This window comes from Myodes glareolus, chromosome 16 (assembly GCF_982192425.1).
Source record: "Myodes glareolus chromosome 16, mMyoGla1.1, whole genome shotgun sequence".
NCBI classification, from domain to species: Eukaryota; Metazoa; Chordata; class Mammalia; order Rodentia; family Cricetidae; genus Myodes; species Myodes glareolus.
In genome coordinates this window covers 18,849,344-18,872,602 of record NC_142041.1, presented here as the reverse complement: position 1 = coordinate 18,872,602, position 23,259 = coordinate 18,849,344, and the positions used below count along the sequence as shown (strand labels likewise).

General features: G+C 43.7%; 1 long non-coding RNA gene across 1 annotated transcript; it reads right to left on the bottom strand.

The window, feature by feature from the left end:
* Positions 1-16,902: 16,902 nt before the first annotated feature.
* LOC148119540 (uncharacterized) lies at positions 16,903-22,950 on the bottom strand. Its single transcript, XR_015735092.1, has 2 exons — positions 22,748-22,950; positions 16,903-21,521 (listed from the first exon to the last, which is right to left on the bottom strand). It is a non-coding gene; the product is annotated as an uncharacterized LOC148119540 (long non-coding RNA).
* Positions 22,951-23,259: the final 309 nt, after the last annotated feature.

Here is a 23,259-nt window from a genome sequence, read left to right as displayed (position 1 = left end):
GTCAGCCAGTGAGACCCAAGAATCTACTTACTTGTCTCTTGTGTTCCCAGTGCCAGGGTTAAAGAGCATGCCAGCATGACTGGCATTTATGGGACAGAACTCATGACTTTTATGGCAAGTCCTTTACTGACAGCTTTCTCCACAGCACAAGGATTATTATTTCTTTCCCAATTTTCTATGTACTTCCTCTACCAACCACTGAGAAGGCTGAATTCTCCAACTCTGACTGTCTGTTTGTCTATGTCTTTCTTTCTTTCTGTTTCATAGGAAGATTTGTTTTCAAGTACAGATTCTTCTATAACCATAATGTCTTCTTGGTGAAGGGATAGGGATGAACATTTTGTTACTATGTAATATACTTCTTTAGACCTGGTAATAAGTATTCCTTGTCACGGTGTCTACTTTTAATTAGTGGTTTTTGTGGTATGTCTTTCCCTACTTTAGTTTTATTATATCTATTTAAAGTGAAGATTTGTGTGTGTGTGTGTGTGTGTGTGTGTGTGTGTGTGTGTGTGTTCTTATGTGTAGATATAGGCATGTCTGTGTCATGGTACTTGTCTTAGTTAGAGTTTCTATTCCGCTGATGAAACATCATGATCAAAATCATGTTGGAGCAGGAAAGGGTTTTATTTGGCTTATACTTCCACACTGGTAGTCCTTCAGGAGAGGATCTCAAACCGACCTGGTACCTGGAGTCAGGAGCTGATGCAGAGGCCATGATGGGATGCTGCTTACTGGCTTGCCCCCCATGGCTTGCTCAGCCCTCTTTCTTATAGAACCCAGGACCACTAGCCAGGCATTACACTACCCACAATGGGCTGGGCCCTCTCCCATCAATGACTAATTAAGAAAATGTTCTACAGGATTGCTGTTAGCCCAATTTTATGGAGGCATTTTCTTAATTGAGGCTCCTTCCTCTCAGATGACTTTAGCTTGTGTCAGGCTGACACAAAACTGTCCAGCTCAGTGCTTGTACGGAGGTCAGAGGACAACTTTTGGGTGTTGGTCCTCACCTTTCCTGAGACAGTTTCCTCACTGCCTTCTGAGCCAGGCTAGCTGGCCTTTGAGTGCCCATCAATTCTGTCTCTGTCTCCCATGTCTCCATAGGGGATGTGGGGACTATGCAAGTTCTTGTTTCTGGCTTTTATTTGGGTTCTGGCTTCTAGCTAGGTCACTAGGCTTGCACATTGTGGTGGTTTGAATGAGAAATGTTCCCTACAGACTGATGAATTCAAACACTTGGTCCCCAGTGGGTATTTGCTTGGGGAGCCTGTAAGAAGAGAGCCTTGTTAGAAGAACTATACCAGTGGGAGCCAGCTTCGAAGGCTTATATGGCCTTGCCCAACTTCCTGTTCTTTCTCTCTTTCTGTGTGGATAAAATGTGATTAACCAGGGTCTGGTGAGATGGCGCAGCTCACTGGCTGCTCTTGGAGAGTACCCAGGTTCAGCTCCCAGCACTCACAAGGCAGCTCACAACCATGGGTGACTCCTGTTGTAGAAGATAAGATGCCACCTTCTAGCCTCCAAGGGCACCAGACACACATTGCACAAATATCCACACAGGCAAAACTCTCTCTCTCTCTCTCTCTCTCTCTCTCACACACACACACACACACACACACAAAATGTTCAATCACCTACCTGCTTTGGCTGCCTACTGTCATGCTTCCCTGCTGCTATGGATTCTCTCTCTCTCTCTCTCTCTCTCTCTCTCTCTCTCTCTCTCTCTCTCTCTCTCGCTGGAATTGTGAGCCAGAATAAACTCTTTCTTCTAAGAATTCGATTTTGGAAGTGGTATTTTATCACAACAGGAAAGTAACTAGGACACCAGAGCAAGCACCTGTATCCAATAAGCCAAAGCCTTACACACACACACACACATACACAAAGCAAAATAACAAAATACATAGCAGGGAGGGGAGAGGAAAACCCAAATGCATTGTGGCAGCCTAAGTATTTCAATATTTACTGATTTATTTCTTTGTATGCCTAGATATGTACACACAAGTGCATGCCTAGATATGTACACACAAGTGCACATGCACCATGGAGCTTATGGTACATAAAGGACAACTTTGGTTCTCACTTTCTGCCTTCTTGAGGCAGACTCTCTTCTGCTGTGTTTGCTAAGCAGTGTATTCCAGGCCCGCTGGCCTGCAGGCTTCTGGGGGTCTCTTCCTGATTCCACTTCACATCTCACAGAGGAGTGCTGGAATTCCAGATGCACACCGCTGTATCCCATTTTTTAGGGCTTTGTGTGTGTGTTTCAGGGACTGAACTCAGGCCGTCAGGTTTGCAAGCCAAGCACTTTTTCCTCTGGGCTCTCAGACCTTTTGCCTGCTTCTGTTTAATGCAATTATTGATGTGTCTGATCTTGTTCTTCCTTTCCTGTCTTCTTCAGATGTAGATAAGTGCTGCTCTGTTTTGATCAGCTTTTGTCTGTGGCCCTGCAATTTTTGTACATGCATTTTTTTTATTTCTCCCTCAGCACAGCATACATATTTAGCATTTTGCTTTGTTTTTTGGCAGAGCTGGGGTCCAAATATAGAATTGTCTCACTTGTGAGGCAAGTGTTTTACCGCTGAGCTCCGCCCTCAGCCCCACACCTAAAATTTTATAGTCTACGTAGAGTTAATATTTTATGAAACTTTAGAACAGGATCTGCTTCTTCCCCTCTCTAGCAAGATTGCATTTATTATGTCCATACAGGTGCAAGACAATACGAAGTGATTTTTGCTTCCAACGGTCGGAGGTCAGAGTACATTTGCACTGTACTTTTTGGGAGTTGGTTCTCTCCTCGCACCGCATGGGCTGCAGGAGTTGAACCCAGGTTGTCAGGCTTGGCAAGAGGTGACTTGACTTGCCCAGCCATCTCGCTGGTCCCACCTTTTTGTTTTAGATCTTTGATATTTTCATTATTTATGACTGTTGTGGTGTTATTGTTACAGGGAACATTTGGAAGGTGAATACATCAGGAACATTAATGGGAAAACATATGGGATTCCTAGTTCAGTTTAAGTGGTCTATTTACAAGGTCATGACCCAGAATGTAACTTTCCTCAATCTTAAGCTTCCTCACTGGGACAGTGGGGATAATGATAGTATTTGCTACAGAGAATTATTGTATTAAGGAAAACAATGCCAATAAAAGATTTTGCATGTTGTTTGAAATGTAGTAGGGACTTTACATATGGCAGCTTCCGATGTGGTGATAGTGGTAATTATTGTTATGATACATAATGGGACCAAGTCACCACACTTGTGAGTCAAGTGCAGAAGGCTTGGGAAGCTGTCACTCAGTCAGTCTACATTCTAAACTACACAGACACCTTCTTGATCTGCCAGAATGTGTGTGAGGTCTGAAATGACAAGACTGAGGTGGTTTTGTTTGTTTGTTTTTTTTGTTTTGTTTTATTTTTTATTTTTATTTTTATTTTTTTTGAGACAGGGTTTCTCTGTAGTTTTGGATCCTGTCCTGGAACTAGCTCTTGTACACCAGGCTGGCCTCAAACTCACAGAGATCTACTTGCCTCTGCCTCCCAAGTGCTGGGATTAAAGGTGCTAATTAAATTAATTAAAGACGCCACCACCACCTGACTAAAAACTTTGGGAAATGGAGAAGTTAGCTGCAACACCGTTCCCATCTCCCTCAGCTCACCTCAGTGTCGAGAATGATGGACGACAACTACTCCTTCCAAGACAATGATTTCTCAAGGTGGGATGAACATTACCCCGTCCGCTTATTATACAAACTCTTGCAGCCTCGCCTTGACTGAGGAACTGAGAGCTGTGAATGGGGCCTGAGAATATGTAGTAAACAGAATTTCCTGGTAATTCAGCCATGCACCAAAATTGGAGAAAGGTATTCTTTTTAAAGATTTCTTTATTTATTTAATATAGTGTTCTACCTGCATGTGTCCTTGCAAGCCAGAAGAGGGCGCCAGATCTCATTACAGATGGTTATGAGCCACCATGTCGTTGCTAGGAATTGAACTCAGGACCTCTGGAAGCACCGTACGTGCTCTTAACCTCTGAGCCACCTCTCCAGCCCCCAAGAAAGGTATTCTTAGTGAGAAATGAAAGTTTATGGATATAGGGGTGGGAAAAAGAAAGAGAAGACAAAATAGCAGGAGAAAAAGAGGAGTCTGGGCTACTGTTGTGGATCAGAGTGTCAACATCTTCCATTTCTTTGTGGTTATGTGTACACATATAGGTCTGCATGTACACATATGTGTGCAGGGAAGCCAGAGATTGATGTTCAGTGTCTCTCTCCTTTGCTCTCCACTATTTTTGGAGCAAGTTCTCTCATTGAACTTGGAGTTCACTGATTCTGCAAGTCCAGAACAACTAGAAAGAAAGCAGGTGACTTTGTAGGGTCTGCATTTAGGTGCGTGTGTACGCGTGTGCATGGGTGTGTATGTACACACATGCATGCATTTATATACACATGTGCATGTGTGTCCACACACAGATTCATGCATGTGTGTTTATATATAGAGTGCATGCATGTGTGTGTATACACATCTGCATGTGTCGGCATATACACAGGTGCATATGTGTGTGTACACATGTGTGTGTGTGTATATACAGGTACATGCATATGTGTGTGTGCACATGCATGCGTGTGCATAAACCTTGGGTGGCATTTCATAGGTCCATCCACTTTTTTTAATTGGAGAAGGCCTCACGCAGGTCTGGAACTTGCAGAGCAGGCTAGGCTGTCTAGTCAGCAAGCTCTGGGGATCTTCCTGTCTCTGTATCACCGGCACTGGGATTATAACCATGTGCTGCCATGCCTGACTTGTGTATGAGTGCTTTGCCTGCATGTGTGTACCTGTTGTGTGCTTAGTCTCCACAAGGATGGAAGAGGGCACTGGATCCCCTGGAATTGGAGGTAAGCATGGTTATGAGGTACCATGTGCATGCTGGGATCTGAACCCACCAGGTATTCCTTAAGAGCAGTTAGCGCTTTTAACTGATAGCCCATCTCCTTAGCCCTGGTCATGATTTCTAATAGCGGTGCTGCTCCCTCTGACCTCCTTCCTATTCTTCCTCCAGGCTGAATCTTCCTATTTTGTTTATTTTAAGTTTCAGTTTCCTGCTTAGTTACCCTTCCTCATTCTGATCCACCACTTCTTTGGTGCCTAGTCCCTTGCTTAGTCTCTGTAATCACAACAACTTCTCAGTTAAATGTAATTCCTGGTCCATCACTCCTCTGAAACCCTTCAGTGGCTCTCTTTGGCCTTTAGGATGAAGTCCCCGCTTTCCTAGGCTTCCCAGAAGCTCTCTTGTAAACCTCTCCATGCTCCTCTCCCATCTCCTGTAGCCAGTCTTCTCCCACATCCCTGAATGGCAGCCCAGAAACCCAGAAATGCTTATGTTTCCAGCCGCTAGCGTCCTTGCTGTTGACCATGGCACGTGCCGGCTCTCCTTAGAACATCTGGCTTACCTAGCCAACTCTGATTCAGTCTTTAAGACCCCACTCAGTCGATGCCTTCGTTGGGATTGCCTCTGATATGTGACTTGGTTATCTGCTCTCCTTTGCATTCCGGGAATTCTGAATTTCCCTCTGCCCTCGCTCTTATTACACTACATTAAAGTCGTTGTATTTCCTTGTCTTTACTGGTTTCTTATCTTCCTCAGGTTGGGCTCCCCAGACCTCAAATAAACCTGGTACTCAATGTATGTTGACTGAAGGAGCAGACCTTGGGACTCTTTATTCCTGACTGTCAGATTCTTCCCAGGCTTCCTATCCTGGAGGTCTGCCCTATGTTTTCAACTTGGATCTTTGGTCTCCTCTTTCTTCTGCCTCTCCGGACATGCTGGCCTTGAACTCAAAGATCTGCTTATTCTGCTTCCTAACTGGTGAGATTTAAAGCATGTAATCACAACACTTGGCTAACTTGGATTTCTTTGATTACAATCCTTTGGGAACACTTGCTCTGACTAGAGTTGTCTGGAGTTTTGCTGACTCCCAGCCTCAGTCTTACCATTCCCTTTAGTAATAGCTAAGACCTACTTTTCTCTGAAAGAATGGTACCATGCCTTGCTACTCCTTGACCTAACATAACTCCTCACCAACACCCCATCTTATCAGCACTTTCTACAGAGCGCAGGTGGCTCCTTTATTTGGTAGTTTTTTCTTTGTTTTATGAGCCCCACCCTCACTCTACCACTATGTTTATGGGATTATTGAGTGAGTCACGAATTTGTCCTGATGCTTCTAACACTTTATGGCATTGTTTTGATTAGCTGTTTATCTCTTTTTAAATCTCTGATCATTGAGGTTAAAAACAAGGCCCAAGTCCTGCCGTCTTAGAGGCACATTCCTTAGCACAAAATGTAGTAAATATTTATTGAATGGATAGGCTGTTGAATAGTTAAGACACATGGATAGGGGTTGGACGGAGGACTCTGAGGTTAAGAGCACTGGCTGTTCTTCCAAAGGTTCTGAGTTCAATTCCCAGCAACCACATGATGGCTCCCAACCATCTGTAATGAGTTCTAGTGCCTTCTTCTGCCCTGCAAGCATACACACTGTATACATAATAATAAATCTCTAAAATAATCTTAAAGATACATGCATAAATGGATGGACATGTGGTATTCTGGGTGGCTAACTAGTCAAGTGGATTAGTGAATGGATGAGAATGGATAGATGGATGGGTTTATGTATGAAAGGATGAGTGAATGGGTGGATGAATGGATGGACTGCCAATGGAACAATGAACCTCAGGTCATTTCAAACCTAGGCCTTTGATCAGTAAGAATGCGTTTCTTCTTCCTCTTCTGCTTTCTCCACTGACAAAATAAATCTCTACAATAGAACACAAGAAGCAACACTTGTTTCTCTTGGAAGAGTTTCACTCCTGAAGAGGAAACAGAGTCAGCTACCTCCTCCTGGCTGCCGAAGGACCTGTCACAGCATCCTTGGGCTATAATTACATCTCAGTAGTTAGGAAGAACTCCTTAGCTGGGCCTCCATCTGAAGTTCTGACATTTAGGTCAGGTTTAGGTTATTTGAACCAATATTGGATGATAGCCCTTTCAAAGGGCGGAGTTGGATTGCATTACTCGTGACTCTGTGGCAAGCAACAGAAAACCCTGTCAAACCAGGTTAAAACAAAACCAAACCCCGCATTGTCCCCTTGAGCCAGCTGTGGCATATGAGGACGGAGTTAGCTTCACTCTATGGATCCACACACTGCTCCTCTCAGGATACCACCCGTGAATGTGTTTGCTCTACTATTTTCATTGCTTCCCAGTGGCCAGGGTGCAAGTCCTCTACAAAACAGTCTAAAGGAGAAAGACACAAGAGAGGGCTCTGATTTGTCGGGTTCCAGTGATGTCTCTGCCGCTCTTTGGGCTTTGGTGCAGCATACTGCAATTAAAAACCCTGCCAGAATCCCAAGGAAGGGGAACACACATGTCCCCTGCTCTGGATGGAAGAATAAGGAGGCAAAGGATCCTGGGTAGCACAAAGCAGCCTCAATTACACTTACCTCGGTAATACTGTACTTTTTTAGGTGGGAGTAGGGTGAATCTCAGTTATTAATTATCCTAGTTTCTAAGCCTGTCAATGTCTTATTCATAATGTGACCTTCTACCTCCCGACTCTGCTGTGCAAATAGCCTCATCTGGGCAGAAATCAGACAGCATGTTTTCCTGTTTTCTACATGTCCATCACAGCACTAGGCCCATAATAGATACCCAAGACATAGTGACAGGAAAATGAAATTTCCAAATGGATCCTGACTAAACAGTTCCTTCAGAACAAACAAGGCAGCCAATCAGATCCAAGGAAGATGATTCAGGTTACAGAATCTGTAACCTCCCCAAATGTTCTTGGTACGACTGCACCCAGAGAGAACACCGTTCTTTTTGAAGCTTGGAGTTCGTTTAGAATGAACTGTTCCTCCCACTCCTACAAAGGCAACAGCATTGGAAGATGAAGGCATATACAAAACCCAAACATATCCTCTCATTGCCTGTGACTTTGGTGATAGCACAGGACAGGACTGACTCAAAGTGCTAGACTGATATTTTTTAAAATGCAAATGTTTGATAAATGATCATAATAAAAAGATTGGAAGTTGGGCAGTAGTGGTGCATGCCTTAATCCCAGTATTTGGGGTTAAGTACTGCAGATGCAGGGGGGTGATCTCTGTGAGTTTGGGCTCAGCCTGGTCTACAGAGTGAGTTCCAAGACAGCCAGGACTGTTACATAGAGAACCCTATCTTGAAAAAAGAAACAAAACAAAACAAAGCAAAAAAGAAAAAAAAAATTGGAAGTATCTATGTGTGATGGTTCTTTAACCTAAGCATGTGAGTGTAACAGGCCTTTTTCTTTTGGGCCACCAACCAGTTCCCAAATCATGACACAGAGGCTTATTATTAGTTATGAATGCTTGACCTTATCTTATATGCTTGATTCTTGCTGACTCTTATAATCTAATCTGTTTCTCTTCATCTATGTTTTGCCCCCAGGCTTTTTACCTTTCTTTCCTTCTGTGTATCTTCTGCTGCTTGCTGTGTCTGGTTGGCTGGCAGACAGCTGTCTGGCTTCTGGCCTCATGCGTGTTTCTCCGTTTGTCCCTCATCCTCTCTTCTTCTCTCTTGAGCCTAGATTCCTCTCCCTACTTAGTCTCTCTGCCATCAGGCCTGCCTATCCCTGCCTAGATATTGGTCATTCAGCCTTTTATTAGACCAATCAGGTGACTTAGGCAGGCAAGGTGAAGCAGATGTAACATATCCTTACATCATTAAACAAATGCAGCATAAACAAATATAACATACCTTTACATAGTTAACAAAGTATCTCACAACATTTACCCATTTTGTCTAAAGAAAAAAAGGGTTTTAATTTCAACATCATAAAACTATATACAACAAGAAAAATTATCAAGTAAGGACTATATTCACAATGTCCAGTCCATTTGTATTTGTCAAATTCAAAGAAAATACTCCATTATTTATCCTATCTTGGTGGTTTTGTGCCTAATTTACCTTCTATCATAACTAAGGAAAATTGTAACTATGATTATGTAGTCTTCAACTCCAACAAAAACCCTAGAAGTATATAAAATTACCTTAGTAAATAGGAAGTACAGGGCAAGCCACTTCCAGAACAGACACCTGGCTGTGTGGACAGTAACCCAAGGTTCCTCTGCAACATTGGGACATCCATCTTCAGTCTACAGGCCTAGCATATCCGGTAGACTTTTCTATTGTGTAGAACAATTTGAGGAGTATTGGTATTAGTTCTTCTTTGAAAGTCTTATAGAATTCTGCACTGAAACCATTTGGCTCTGGGCTTTTTTTTTTTTTTTTGGTTGGGAGACTTTTGATGATTATTTCTATTTCTTCAGCAGTTATAGGTCTATTTAATTTGCTTATCTGGTTTTGATTATATTTAGTAAGTGATATTTATCCAGAAAGTTCTCTATTTCCTTTAAGGTTTCTACTTTTGTGTAGTATTGTTTTTTTGAAATATGACCTAATGATTCTCTAGGTTTTCTCCACATTTGTTGTTATGTCCTCCTTTTCATTTCTGATTTTGTTAATTTGGATATTCTCTCTCTGTATTTTGGTTAGTTTGAATTAAGGTTTGTGTATTTTGTTGATTTTCTCGACAAATCAACTCTTTGTCTCACTGATTCTTTGTATTGCTTTCCTTTTCCTATTTTGTTGATTTCTGCTCTCAATTTGATTATTTCCTGCCATTTAGTCCTCCTGAGTGAGTTGTCTTATTTTTGTTCTAGAGTTTTCAGGTGTTCCATTAACTCACTAGTGTGGGGTTTTCCCAGCTTCTTTATCTAGGCATTTAGTGCTATGAACTTTTCTCTTAACACTGCTTTCATTATGTCCCATAAATTTGGGTATGTTGACTGGTCTTTTTCATTGAATTTTAGGAAGTCTTTAATTTCTCCCTTGACCCATTGAAGATTCAAGTGAGCATCATTTAATTTTCATGCATTTGTGGTCTTTCTGAAATTAGTGTTGCTGTTGAAATCTAATTTTAATCCATGGTGATCCAATAAGATACATGGGGTTATTCCATTTATTTTGTATCAGTTGAGGTTTGCTTTGTTACCTAGTATGTGGTCAGTTCCATGAGGTGCTGAGAAGAAGGTATTGTTTTTATGTTTGGATGGAATGTCCTATAGATGCCTGTTTAGTCCATTTGATTCATAACATCTGTTAGTTCCCATATTTCTCTGTTAAGTTTCTGTCTGGCAGACCTATCCAATGGTGAGAGTGGAGTATTGAAGTCTCCCACTATTAGGTGTGTGGGCTTTAATATGTGATTTATGCTTTAGTAGTATGTCTTTTACATATGAGGGTACCCTTGTATTTGGGGCATAGATGTTCAGTACTGAGATTTCCTCTTGATGGATTTTTCCTGTGACTAATATGAAATATCTTTCTTTGTCTCTTGATTGATTTTAATTTGAAGTCTATTTTGTTAGATGTTAGTATAGCTGTGCCAGCTTGTTTCTTAAGTCCAGTTGATTTGAACAATTTTTTCCCAACCCTTTGCTCTGAGGTGATGTCTGTCTTTGAGGTTGAGGTGTATTTCTTGTATGCAGCAGAAGGATGAATTCTGGTTTTGCATCTCATCTCTTAACCATGTCTTTTAATAGGTCAGTTGAGTCCATTTAAATTAAGAGATATTAATGACCAGTGATTGGTAGTTCCTGTTATTTTAGCTTTCGTTGTTAGTGATGTTATTGTGTGTAGTTTTCCCTTCTTGGAGCTTTGCTGCTGTGAGATCATCTATTGTTTCTGTTTTTGTGGATGTAGATGACTTCCTTGGGTTGGAGTTTTCCTACTAGTACTTTGTGTAGGGTTGGGTTGTTCTATTCTGTCATGGAATAGCTTGTTTTTTCCGTCTATGGTGATTGAAAGTTTTGCTGGGTATAGTAGTCTGGGCTGGCATCCGTGGTCTCTTAATGTTCACATAATGCTTGACCAGGATCTTCCGGCTTTCATTGTTTCAGTTGAGAAGTCAGATATAATTCTGATAGGTCTGCCTTTATATGTTACTTGGCCTTTTCCCTTTGCAGCTCTTAATATTCTTTCTTTTTTCTGTATGCTAGTGTTTTGATTGTTATGTGGCGAGGGGACATTTTTTGATCTGGTCTGCTTGCAGCATCCCCTTCACAATCCCAAGTCTCACAGCAGTTGTTTACTCAGCAGCATTCAACAAATTCAAAATTGACAAGGCATCCAGACTCCCTGTGTGTTTTCTATCTTTTCATGGTTTATCCTTTTTATATTACTTTATCCTTTCTTTAAAGACATTATTTTAAAACTTTTTTTGTGGTTTTTTGAGACAGGGTTTCTCTGTAGCTTTGGAGCCTGTCCTGGAACTAGCTCTTGTAGACCAGAGCTGTTCACAGAGATCTCCCTGCCTTTGCCTCCCGAGTGCTGGGATTAAAGGTGTGCACTGCCACTGCCTGGCTAAACCATTTTTTGTATGACTATCTATACACACTTTCTTTCTCCTTTAAGACTGCTTAAGTGGCGGTTGCTTGTCCCATCCCCATCTTGCATCCCTGAAAGCCGAGCCTTAAGCACACAGCCCTGGTCCAGAGCTGGAGCTGCATTTGACTGGGAACTGCATCCAACCATCTCAGCTCTAGCAAGCTGGTGCCCCACACTGTGGCAGGTATTTTTACTTAGCTTGCTGTTTCTACTTAGTGGACCGGCTTTTTTGGCCCCCAGCTATCTCAGACTCTATGTGGAAATACAGGCCCCATGTTGGAACACCAAATGTACCAGCCTTTTTTCTTTTTGACCACTTACCAGCTTCAAAATCATGTCACAGAGGTTTATTATTAGTTATGATTATTAACTTAATCATTATTAACTTAATAATTATTAACCTTAATTAGCTTAAGGTTGTTTCTTGCTAGTTCTTATAACTTAATTTGTTTCTCTTCATTTATATTTTGCCTCAGGGGTTTTTACCTTTTTTCCTGTATATCCTACTTTCTTGCTTCATGTGTCTGATGAGCTGACTGGTGGGACACTGACTGGCTTTTGTACGCAGATCTCTCTCTTTCTCTCTCTCTCTCTCTCTCTCCCTCCCTCCCTCCCTCTCTTCCTTGTTCTCCTCTCTCTTCCCTCTCTTCAGCCTATATTTCTCCTCTTACTTATTCTCTCTGCCTATCCTTTCTCTGCCTACCTATTGGCTGTTTGGCTTGTTATTAGACCAATCAGGTGCCTTAGTCAGGCGAGGTGAAACAGCAACACATCTTTACATCATTAACAAAGGCAGTGTAAACAAATGTAACACATCTTTACATAAGTAATTTCTATAACATGTGGGAGGCAGAAATAGGCATACCTCTAGGAGTTCAATGCCAGCCTTTTTCTTTCTTTCTTCCTTCCTTTCTTTTGAAACTTGAAGTTGGTTGGCATGGTAGTTTGAATGAGAATGGCCCCCATAAGTTCATATGTCTGAATGCTTGGTTCCCAGTTAATGGAAATGTTTGGGAAGGGTTAGAAGGCGTGACCTTGTTGGAAGCATGTTTCAGGGATATACTTCGAGGTTTCAAAAGCCCATGCCAGGCCTCATCTTTCTCTGCCTGCTGTTGCCATCAAGATGTAAAGCTCTCAGCTACTCCAATGCCTTGCCTGTCTGCTTCCACAGTGATAATCAGGAACCATCCCTCTGAAGCAGTTAGGAAGCCCTCAGTTAAATGGTTTCTTTTAAAGAGTTATCTTGGTCATGGTTTTCTTCACAGCTATAGAACAGTGGCTAAGATAGATGGGTGGGGAAGTGAAGAGGATCTGGAAGAAGTTGGGGAAAGGGAAAGAATACAATCAAAATATACTATATGAAACAGTAGAAATATACTAAAAATCAGATAAACGCAGCTTAGCATACATTCCTTATGAATATTTTGTTTTGCATTCAATTTTTTACTACTTTAAAACTTTTAAATTAATAATAGTAAAAACAGATAAAACAAAACAGCAGACATAGGCCAGTGAAATAGAATAGAAAGCTCAGAAATAAATCTACACACATATGGGTCAGCTAATCATTAACAAATGAGTCACAATAAACAAATGGGGGAAAGTTTGATAAATAATAAGGGGAAAATTCTCAGCATGCATACAGACCTCTCATGATAAACATATAAATGCACACACACACACACACACACGCATGCATGCACGCACACTGGCATCAACAACTGCTACTCAAAAAGGATTAAGCAAACATAAAACTTGCAACCATAAGTGCATTGCTAGGAGACAGGAAAAGGGCGGTGACATTGGTCTTTCAGTTTTTTGATTTGACACCGACATAACAAACCGCCAAAATAAAAATAATAGATCGAATGGGAAAAATCTGCACAAGAAAGGAAACCAAAATGCACCGTGGAATGAGAGAAATATTCGCCTATGGTTTGCCTAGTGAGTCTCCTGTACACCTGGAACCCTCACACTTGGGGACCAGAAGCCGGAGGATCGGGAGTTCAAGACCATCCTTGGCTGTGGAGAGAGGGTATGAGTACAAACTAAGCTCCAGGAGACCCTACCTCAAGAATAAAACCATGTAAATAAAGCCCTAGGTAGCCCAATAAAAATGACTAAAAGATCTGATTAGACATTTATTTCCAAAGAAGGCATACTGGGGCTCCATCAGCATCACTCATCACCAGTGAAGCACAAATCCTGATGGAGGCAGGCAAGCATAGGGGATGGTTTCGTATCCTGGGACTCCACCTAACTTGGACTACACCCTCGCCTGGACTGATGAAGTTGGCATCACAGTGCCTTTACCTGCATCTCTTAAGTACAGCTCACCCCCAACAGTGCAGCAGGCAGCCCTGGACCCCTCTCTGCATTGGGCTGCACCTGCAGTGCTCCTTTATCTAGGCAGTGGGATGTTTCTCCTTTCCTAATCACTGCCAAGCTTAGTTTCCATTCAAATATATTCCCGATGTGTCTGGGTAAGGAGAGGAGAAGTAGAAAGGTCAGTTTTTCGAGTGCATTTACAGTAAGGAAAAACTGTGTCTTTAAGTAATCTTTTAGGGAGAGGCCCCCCATGAAACACTGAGCATGTGGAGGCAGGAGGATCAGGTCGTATTTGAGGCCACCCCAGTCTACAAAACCCCACCTTAAACCTAAACCCCTACAACCAAACTGAACAAGGAAGTTCAGATGCATTATGGGAAGGGACAGGTGCCATCAATGATATGCCTATCCATAGAAAGATTACTACCCATGTTACACCCTAGTCACCTCTTGAATCCCATAAAAGGAGCCCTGAGCCATAATCAGAGCCCTCCAGTGTCTTCACGTATGTGATCTGTTCTGCCTTTGGAGTATACTCATCTTTTCTATGATTTAAATAAAATTTCCCTGCTACTTTTGTAGATCTGCGTGAACTTTTATTTTAATTCCTTGAACCAAGAACCTGGAAACTCTTGACCTTGCCCAAGTAGAGTAACACTCATTGTGAGATAGAACCTTACTATTGATTGGATGACAACATGGCTTTTATATTGTCATCTCTCTGGAGGCTCTGTGCGTTGAAACCAAGCTACCATTGTGAGGTGCTTGAGAGGGTCAAAACTTAACTGGAGTATGGTGTCTAAGGGTGGGGCCTTAGAGAATGATAAGTGTAGTATAAATTCATCACGATGGAAGCCTATGATGGGTTCTGGTTCTTTATTAGGTGGAACCACATTCCCTCTGCTTGTTACGTGGTCTCTGCACTGTCTAGGGACTCCTAGAGAGAAGGCACGGGCCCTCAACCTGGGATGCCCAGAATCATGATCTGAAATGCAGGTAACAGCGTATCTGACTCTGTGAGGGGACCTGCCAGTCAGGCTGTAAACCTCTCCATGTGGGCAGCACCACCTAAACAAAAGCAAAGACCCAATCCATCAAAGGCAATAGTTCTGGGAAGTCTCAAATGTCCTAACCTTGCTTTTTAGCTTCTGTAGTTCCACTTCTGGCTAACAGTTCTTGTGAACTGGAGTATGTCAATCCAGAACATGTTTGTGTTTAGAAGCTCATCCTGAGAAAGTCTAGGGCTATGCCGGGATTCCGAACACCCGGTGTTGTTGCCGGCTGGCTACTGAAGATTTCCTATTGGCTTAAGTCCAACTCTGAGCAGTCTTCTCTGGTGACTACCCCACAAGAGAACATTTTAAACAATTGGTTGTTCTACCTCAGTTGCTCTTTTATAATGAAGAACTATTACAGATAGCTACCAAAAAGCCAAAAGAAAACAAGTGTTGCTTAGGCTGTGGAGAAAACTCATAGATCTGTTGGTAGGAAAGCAAAGGCAGAGTCACATGGAAAGCAGTATAGAAGCACCTCAGAACATTAAAGCCGCCATATTACTTTATGACTATAATTCTGGGTATATGCCCCCCCCCCAAAAAAATCTCAAAGACTGTATGTGTGACAGTGTCTACCCACTGCAGTGTTATTCGCCAAGATATGGAAGCGACTCAGTTGTCCTATGCTTGATGAATAAAAATATGTGGAGCAAATGTAATGGAGCAATGTTCACCCCTAAAATGAAAATCTTGACATCTGATGTTAACATGTGCCCCGCGCTCGGCCTCGCCTGCAAGAACCACGCGGGACACAGGATCCTTCTGCAGAAAAGCTTTATGCCTCTTGGGAGCTAGAGCATAAGCCACATGGTGGAGACCCAGATATGAAGGAAGCCATCCCTTATATATGAAACAGACCCTGCTTCGGACGTGTCACTCTTGGATTGGTCCGCTGCTCCCAGTCCCAGGTGATGCCTCGGGAGTAGGCGGGGACAGCAGTGGAAAATTACCAACACGTGTGCGTTCACCTGGCGGTGAAGCCGGATGTCAGCGCCATCTTGATGATGGAGAATGTGGCTGCGGCCTTCTACAAACATGGATAAAGTAGAAGGACCTTGTGGCTAAGTGAGAGAGGCCTGGTACAGGAAGACACAAAATTTCCCTGGGATGGGGAGTTTTGTCAACCTGACACAATCTAGAGTCACCTGGGGGAGTGAGTCACTGCCGCAGGAGCACCTTTCCAATAGCCGCCTGAGTACGAGCCCACTGTGTTGCGGGAGAGCCTTCTGCCCCTTCAGCCAATAGCTGCTGAAATACCAGCCCACGGGGGCGTGGTCTATTGCTCTTTAATAAAAGAGCCTCGGCTTGCTCTCTTTGGTTCTGGCTCCTGCTTCAGCGACTGGGCTCCTTACCTGACGGTTGGTGTTTTGTTTTACCCCCCAAAATAAATACCCCTTTAAATCTTAACTGGTGTGGGACTGTTTCGTGCATCAAGTCACCACGAGGGACTGTTGACCAGGCTCTTCTGCAGCAGGGTCCTGATTATTTTTGAGGCGGGGAAAACTCCACAGACAGAAAGCGAGCAAACCGGCATGCATGCAACCATTCTCCTTGCCATGCGGCATGCACGCAATCTTTTCCTTGCCATGCGGCACGCACACAATCTTTCTCCTTGCTCTTAACTGTGATGTGACCAGCAGCTCTGAGTCCCCACCTCCTTGACTTCTCTGCAGTAACAAAAACCCTTCCCCCTACCCACGTTGGGTTTTTTGTCACAGAAGCTGGAAACCAGGACACTCACTGATGTGTGCAATCTAGAGAAGATGAATTTTTAGGAGCACACAGTGGAAGGATACGACTGAGAAATGGAGAGATCCTGGTCACAGGGAACAAGTATCAGTCACAAGAGGAATTCTGGAGACTTGATAGCGTAACGAGTGACCACAGCTAGTGATAATTACTGGACACTTGGAACATGCTAAGGCCACAATCTTAGACATCTTTCCCCAACACGGGGTAAGCTGCAGTCCTTATATCAACCAGTTAGATTTCAGGGATCATCTCATAGTACATATACCAAAACATCACACACTGAAGTACAGGCAAGCTTTATTTGTCAATTGTTCTCAATACGGTTGGGGAAAAGAATTCTCCAAGTTCAACAAGAGCTGACTCTCAAGTTAGCGGCAATAGCAGTAGTTTTAACACTTCTATACCAGACACTGAATGAAGTCTTTAAAAACATTGTTTCTGCGGGATAATTGAAATTATTCCTTGTTTTAGAATGTCACGGAGGGGTCCGGGTCAAGGTCACTCAGTAGGAAAGCAGGAGCTGAGTCTGGAATATGCCTCTCTAGACTGCATGCTCTTCCCTCGTACGCCTTGCACTGCCCAGAGCAGTTCTGGGCCGTGTGATCAACAGCAACTTGTGTGTGTTCAGTGGAGAAAGGTATGGTAGCCACCCAGCTCTCTGCTGGTGGAACACTGGACCCCCCAAGTCCCGAGGAAACAAACAGGAATTAGGATTTCTCCGGAATCTCCCTGGAAAGAGAGGGTCCTAGAGTCTTGCACCTGGCAGGGTCCTCTGAGTGGCCCACGTCTTGTATGTGTGTGTCTCTATGCACACACGAACGGTGACACAGCACTACAAGGCACTGTAGGAGAAAAATCAAAGCCTTTGTCTCTTTCCGTTTTGTCCAAACTGTAAATAAATCCATTTTCCTTTGCCAATTCTGTTTATATATATTTGGGGTGAAATGCAGAGAAAATGGGGTGACAGACTGTGGACACGGGTATCTTCTTAGACTAGAAGTTCACCAAGAATGTGTTCGGGCTGGGTTCTGGGTACTTTATGGAGTCCTCGGAGAATAGAAACGAACCACAAAATGGGGCTTGCCACACAAGTGCTTGATTGGAGCCCCTCTTGCCTTGGGTCTTTCCTAGAGAGAAACTTTCCCTCATCATCCAATTCAAAATAGCAGCCCTGTCTCTGGGACACGCGATTTAATTTTTCCTCAAGGCATTTCTGACACCTGCCATGGTGGGACTCACGGTGATGCCTCAGCCTTCCTACTGGAGCACCATTTTCCCAGCACTGTCTTTGGGGAAAATTCTGTGCCTGGTACAGAGCAGCCACTCAAAATTTTGTTGAGCGAATAAATCTGAGTCCCCGAGAAAACGCTTCCATTCGTTCCTGTCACAGCCCAGCCCCTTGTCCACAAGCGGATTCAGTATGTTCCTTAGCATAAGGTCATGGAATTTTCTATTTCTGCTGCTACTGTGCTAGGTTTGCAAACTCTTCTCGGCTGCACTTAAACTCTTCTCGCCCATAATCTTCCAAAGACAATGAGGCTGTCTCAACATCTTTCCCCATGCTGTGAAAAGGGCCACGTTCATGGAAAAGATTCTGTAGCGATTAACCAATCAGAAATCCAGGCCGTAAGACAGGAATGTTGTAGACCAAGGGCCAAAATGACCTCTGGCTAACTTCAGTCCCCCTTAAAAGCCATTAATGACCAATTTCTGTTTCTGACCTCTAATGCCATTGTTACTGTCAGGCAATACTTTGGGCATGTGTTCTCTGAGTTGGACCACTGACTCCCACCAGCCCCAAACCCAAACCTGGGCTGGGTCCTTTTGAAGAGATTTCCTTTCTCTTCTGTGCTGTGTAGCTGACATCCCCACCATTGTATTGTATTAGTCTATGACCCTTTGCTCTAAATTATGAGTATCCATGTAGCCTCTTCTATGGAGGAGAGTACTTGCACTTTCAAGATAGCCTCCATGTGAGTTTCTTGGCATTGGCCACTCATATTTGGCTCAAAACAAATTCTCCTATTCCTTTTGGACTAAGAGCTGTGTTGTGTGCAATTTTTCACTCCACTAGACAATGAAAAGTATTCCAGATCAGGACATAAAAGGATCATTTAAAAACAGTCTAGGACTAGAAGGATCATTTCAAAACAATCAAGACAATATTTCATGTAGGAACCCATGTGCTCAGGTTTGCCATTGCAACTCCTCTCTCGGGTTCATTATTGGACAGATTCTCAAAGACAGCTGCAGGACCAGATCTTGACACAAGTTGGCCAAATTGGGGAAGAGGAAAAAAAATGTCATTTACTGTTTTCAGCTTTACAACTCACAGGGAAAAAAAAATGAGTAGAAAGGTAGGAAATGCAGATTACAAGATTACATCTTCCCGGGATGGGGTGGAGCAGGGCACCCATCCCTTCCACTCCAGAGCATTTCTGCCCCCACCTTCAGGGGCCTGCCACTCAAACTCTGCCGGCATTGCTTCCTTTGCATCTTGCTTTCGGCTCTGTCAGTCTCAGCCGCCCCGGAACTGAAAGCCTTGGGACTCCTCTTGGCTTCGTTCATCATCTTTGTCACGAAACCACAAAGTGGAATTCCTGGAGTAGAATCCAGAGTCGTGTGGACAGAGCTGACTGTCCTGGATTTCTTCCTCCCCGTGAAGAACGTGAAGGATGTGCATTGCCATCCGCAGAAACAAGACACAGTTTCTGCACTTTAGTGAAAGCCCTGGGACTAAGCCCACACCTTTGCCTATACATTTCAGCTTTCGGTGTAGCATTTTTATGAGACTCCCGAGTGTGGGAACGGGTGGCTCTCTGACTCTGGTGCCTTCTCCTGAGCTCTTTTTCATCTGCTCTGCCCAACTTTAATTTGTTGGTTTTTGTTTCGTATTTTGTTAAAGGAAAATCAAACAAAGCCTTTCGGAGTTGTCTCAATACTCTCCGGACATGGACACTATGTGGCCACAGGTGGCAGTTTGCCTTGACTTTCCTTAGAGCTCAGATTGGTTTTTTCAACCTATTCATTTTTTTTTAATTTCTCTGATTTGTAAGGATAATAAAACTTCTCAGTTAACATCCTCAATAGTTAAGGTTCAAAATACCACCGCAGGAAATCCTTAAAACACCACAGGACAAAGGGATTGTTACTTCCCTCACTGCCTCCAAGTGTTTACATTCCACACCTTGGAGACCTCTCTGATTCTAAAAGCCCTAGACAAATTAAGGTTTTTGGAGAGAGACTTCTTATATTCCAAAAGACTGGGGTGAGAATCCTGGATCTTTCCCCCAAGGAACAAAGGCTTATGTCTCGCTGTTGGGAGTCAGGTAGGGGGCAGGCTGCTTCTCATGTGGGTACAAAGAGCTATGTTTTCTTTGTCATGGCTGTACAGTGACCCGCTGTTTATGGCCTGTGGGACTCGATGGGTGGAAGCCATACAAGCTGTGTTCCTGTTTGTAGCTCAGAGAAACCCCCATTGGTGACTCCAGCACCTTGTATTCTTGCAACATTCATTCATGCATATAAAATGTGTCAGGTTGGGCAAGGAGAGGGACAGTTCCCAAATCCTTCAATTTCTCCACAAAACAGTCTTCCATCGCTGGGAATGACCAGCCTTTTAGATTCCTGCCCGTGCAACAGGTGGGGATTGGCTTCTCAGAGTGACAGGCTTTATTTTCTTGGCTCTCTGTGAAATTGAACGCAGGTCCATTTTAGACACATTTTCTTGCTTATCTCTCTGTGGACATTGTCTTTCATGCCTGTTTTTCACCAATTCACATGGACTCTTTACTAAACAAAACAGCAACAGTATGAAAGTAGACCAACGTGGAGGGACATTTAGGAAAAGCCTTGCCAAGCCTTTCTCCCCACCTACTTTTCTTCATTCCGCTCTTCTTCCCCCAAGGTCGTAGTCTGTTTTCTGTTACCAAACAGCAAGAAGGTCCTTGATGCCCACTCTTTACGGATCCAATGGGAAAGATTCCCGCCACTTCCCAATTGATGGGAAAGTCAGGCTCCTTGGAGGGCTTTACTGAAGGAAGTATGTGTCCTTTAGAAATCTCCTGTCTGAAAAGGAAGAGGTGAACCTACAAAAAAAAAGGGCCCTGGTTTCTCCTGTGGAAACTTCATGCAAAAAAGAGAGACCATATTGATTTTGACTCTCAGGTGGCTGGTTTCTGCAGCCGGGAACGTGGAATGCACATTAAAGAGGAAGCGCCATGACAGCTGGACTCCCACTTCAGCTGTGGCAAAAGCAGTCTAGAAAAGAACGAGTCAGATCCTCGTCGTCTTGGGTTGTGGGTCACAGAAGCAGCAGCCAAGCAGGACCTCCCCACGCCCAGAAGAACAGGGTGTCTGGAAGCTGGATGTGGATGGCAGATGAGCCAGTTGCTAAGCAGGGAGACAGAGACCAAGGCAATGGGGTATGGCCTCAGGGCCAAGAACTGGAGGCCTGAGATTTATGAGGACGGTGGAGGACACATCTGGACAGCCTTGTGGGGTATGGCTCTGAAGGTCAAGGTGGCCCAGCCTTGGTGCCTCCATGGAAGACCAGTTAGCAGGCCGTGATGGGCAGACTGCTTCAGCAAAGTGTAGGCTCTTTGGAGTCTTAGAGAAGGTGTGATCTCCAAATGTAAGTTCTGAGTGTAGAGAAGTCAGAGGAATCCAGGACTTTGAGCAAACTTGACCTTCCCTGGTCACTGAGACATCAGAAGCTACTAGAGACCCGTGTCTTGTGATAGGTGGGCAAGGACATGGCTTGGAGGTGAGAGGGGGACACTCTGGTGCCCCTCAGTAACGTTTCCTGCTTGGTATCCAGTTCGCATTTGTGTGTGGGGGGAACTCAAGCGCAATCGGCCAAGTTCGTACTTGTTCTCTCATTTTGGCAACGGGAACGCGCTGGGAGCAGAAAAGGAAAGACAAGTCAGTGTTAGAGAAATCAATAGGGGAGACAGTGGTTTGGTTCTTTACTTAGGTGCCATGGGTGACAATCGTCAGATTTCAAGGCTTGTGTTGCTGGAGGTCACTATTTGAGCGCCCACACAGGGTTTCTGCTGGTTGCATATGAACTGCTGAGTGTTTAAAACAGGACCATTGCAACTGGGAAGTAAATTTTAAGTTGTAATTTCTTAATTAAAGTTTGACAGATTTTTACAAAATCCCTGCCGACTCTTTAGCATACATTAAGTTAGAGCAAAGAAAATAACCAGAGGCCAGAATACACACGGAAATGTATTTTCTCAAAAAACGAAGAGCAGGATTAGGCCTATGTAGAAGGAGTGGCGGTCTGCTTTTTGTCCTGCCCAGCTCCTGGCCGCCTGGCTAGCTTGGCCCCCGAAATAATTACATGGAAACTGTATTCATTTTAAACACTGCTTGGCCCATTAGTTTCAGCCTCTTATTGGCTAACTCTCACATCTTGATTAACCCATTTCTATTAATCTGTGTAGCACCACAAGGTGGTGGCTTACCAGGAAGGATCTTAACCCGCGTCTATCTTGGAGAGGAGAGCTATAGTGTCTGCCTGCCTCTGCTTTCTTTCTCCCACAATTCTGTTCTGTCTTCCCCGCCTACCTATGTTCTGACCTATCAGGCCAAGCAGTCTCCTTATTAATTAACCAATGAAAGCAACAGAAATACAGAAGCCCCACCTACATCAGGCCTAACTCTCCATCCATCAGGCAGTAGGGTTGTCTTCTGTAACCTTGGAGCCACTGTACCTATTAACATATAACTAAATGGAGGTCTAAAAAGCCTAAGGCCCTTGTTGACCTTGTAACCCATCTGGTTAAAAAATGGGAGAGAGAAATTCTTCATCATTTGGATTTCAATGCTCAGGACTCCCTTTCCTTATTAGTAAAGGGGACTTGGGGGAGTGGAACTGACTCTGTGGGCATTGGAAGAAGGGCAGGAGAGAACAGGGCCAGAGGCAAGCTCTTAAAGCAGAGACAGGGACAGTAGATTCTGTTTTCTCCATCCATTGTCCTTGTCCCACGAAGGACAGTAAACCCACAAACCTCTCCTGTGTCCCTGGCCCTTTTCCCCCTGTGAGGCCTGGATTCCCACTCCTGACTGGCTTTAGTCAGCAGCCCAGAGCATCTTCCCCTAAGAGGCTATGTTCTTACCAAAGGCTCTCATCGCTGTCCACTGCGGAACCTGCACCAGGCAACTGCAGGAAGACTGCCCTCCACTCTGTCGTCCTTGCAGTGAGGTTCATCTAGTTTTTCTAAGGGGCAGGGAGAACCCCAAAACAAAAAAGTTAACCATAGCCTCTCCTCAAGGCTCAGGGACATTACCCTGATCCAGCAACCCCAGAGAAACTGTCACGAGAGTGACAGTTCAGGATTCAAACTGCCGCGAGATCCCAGCCAACAGGCTTCTCTGACATCACGGGTGACCCCAGAACATTCTAAGGGCCAGCACCAACTGACAGCAACTGTCAGATCCTCAAAGGGATCCCCTTGGATACATTTTCGTAAAAATAAATAACCGAAGTATAAAGTATATGGAAGCATATAAATTTGTACTTGCATTTGGTGGGTTTTGATATGCTTATGTATCGCCTATCTTTATGATCACTTTAAGGACTGTTTTCAGTATCCCAACATTTTCTCTGTGTACTTAATTACTTTTCTTT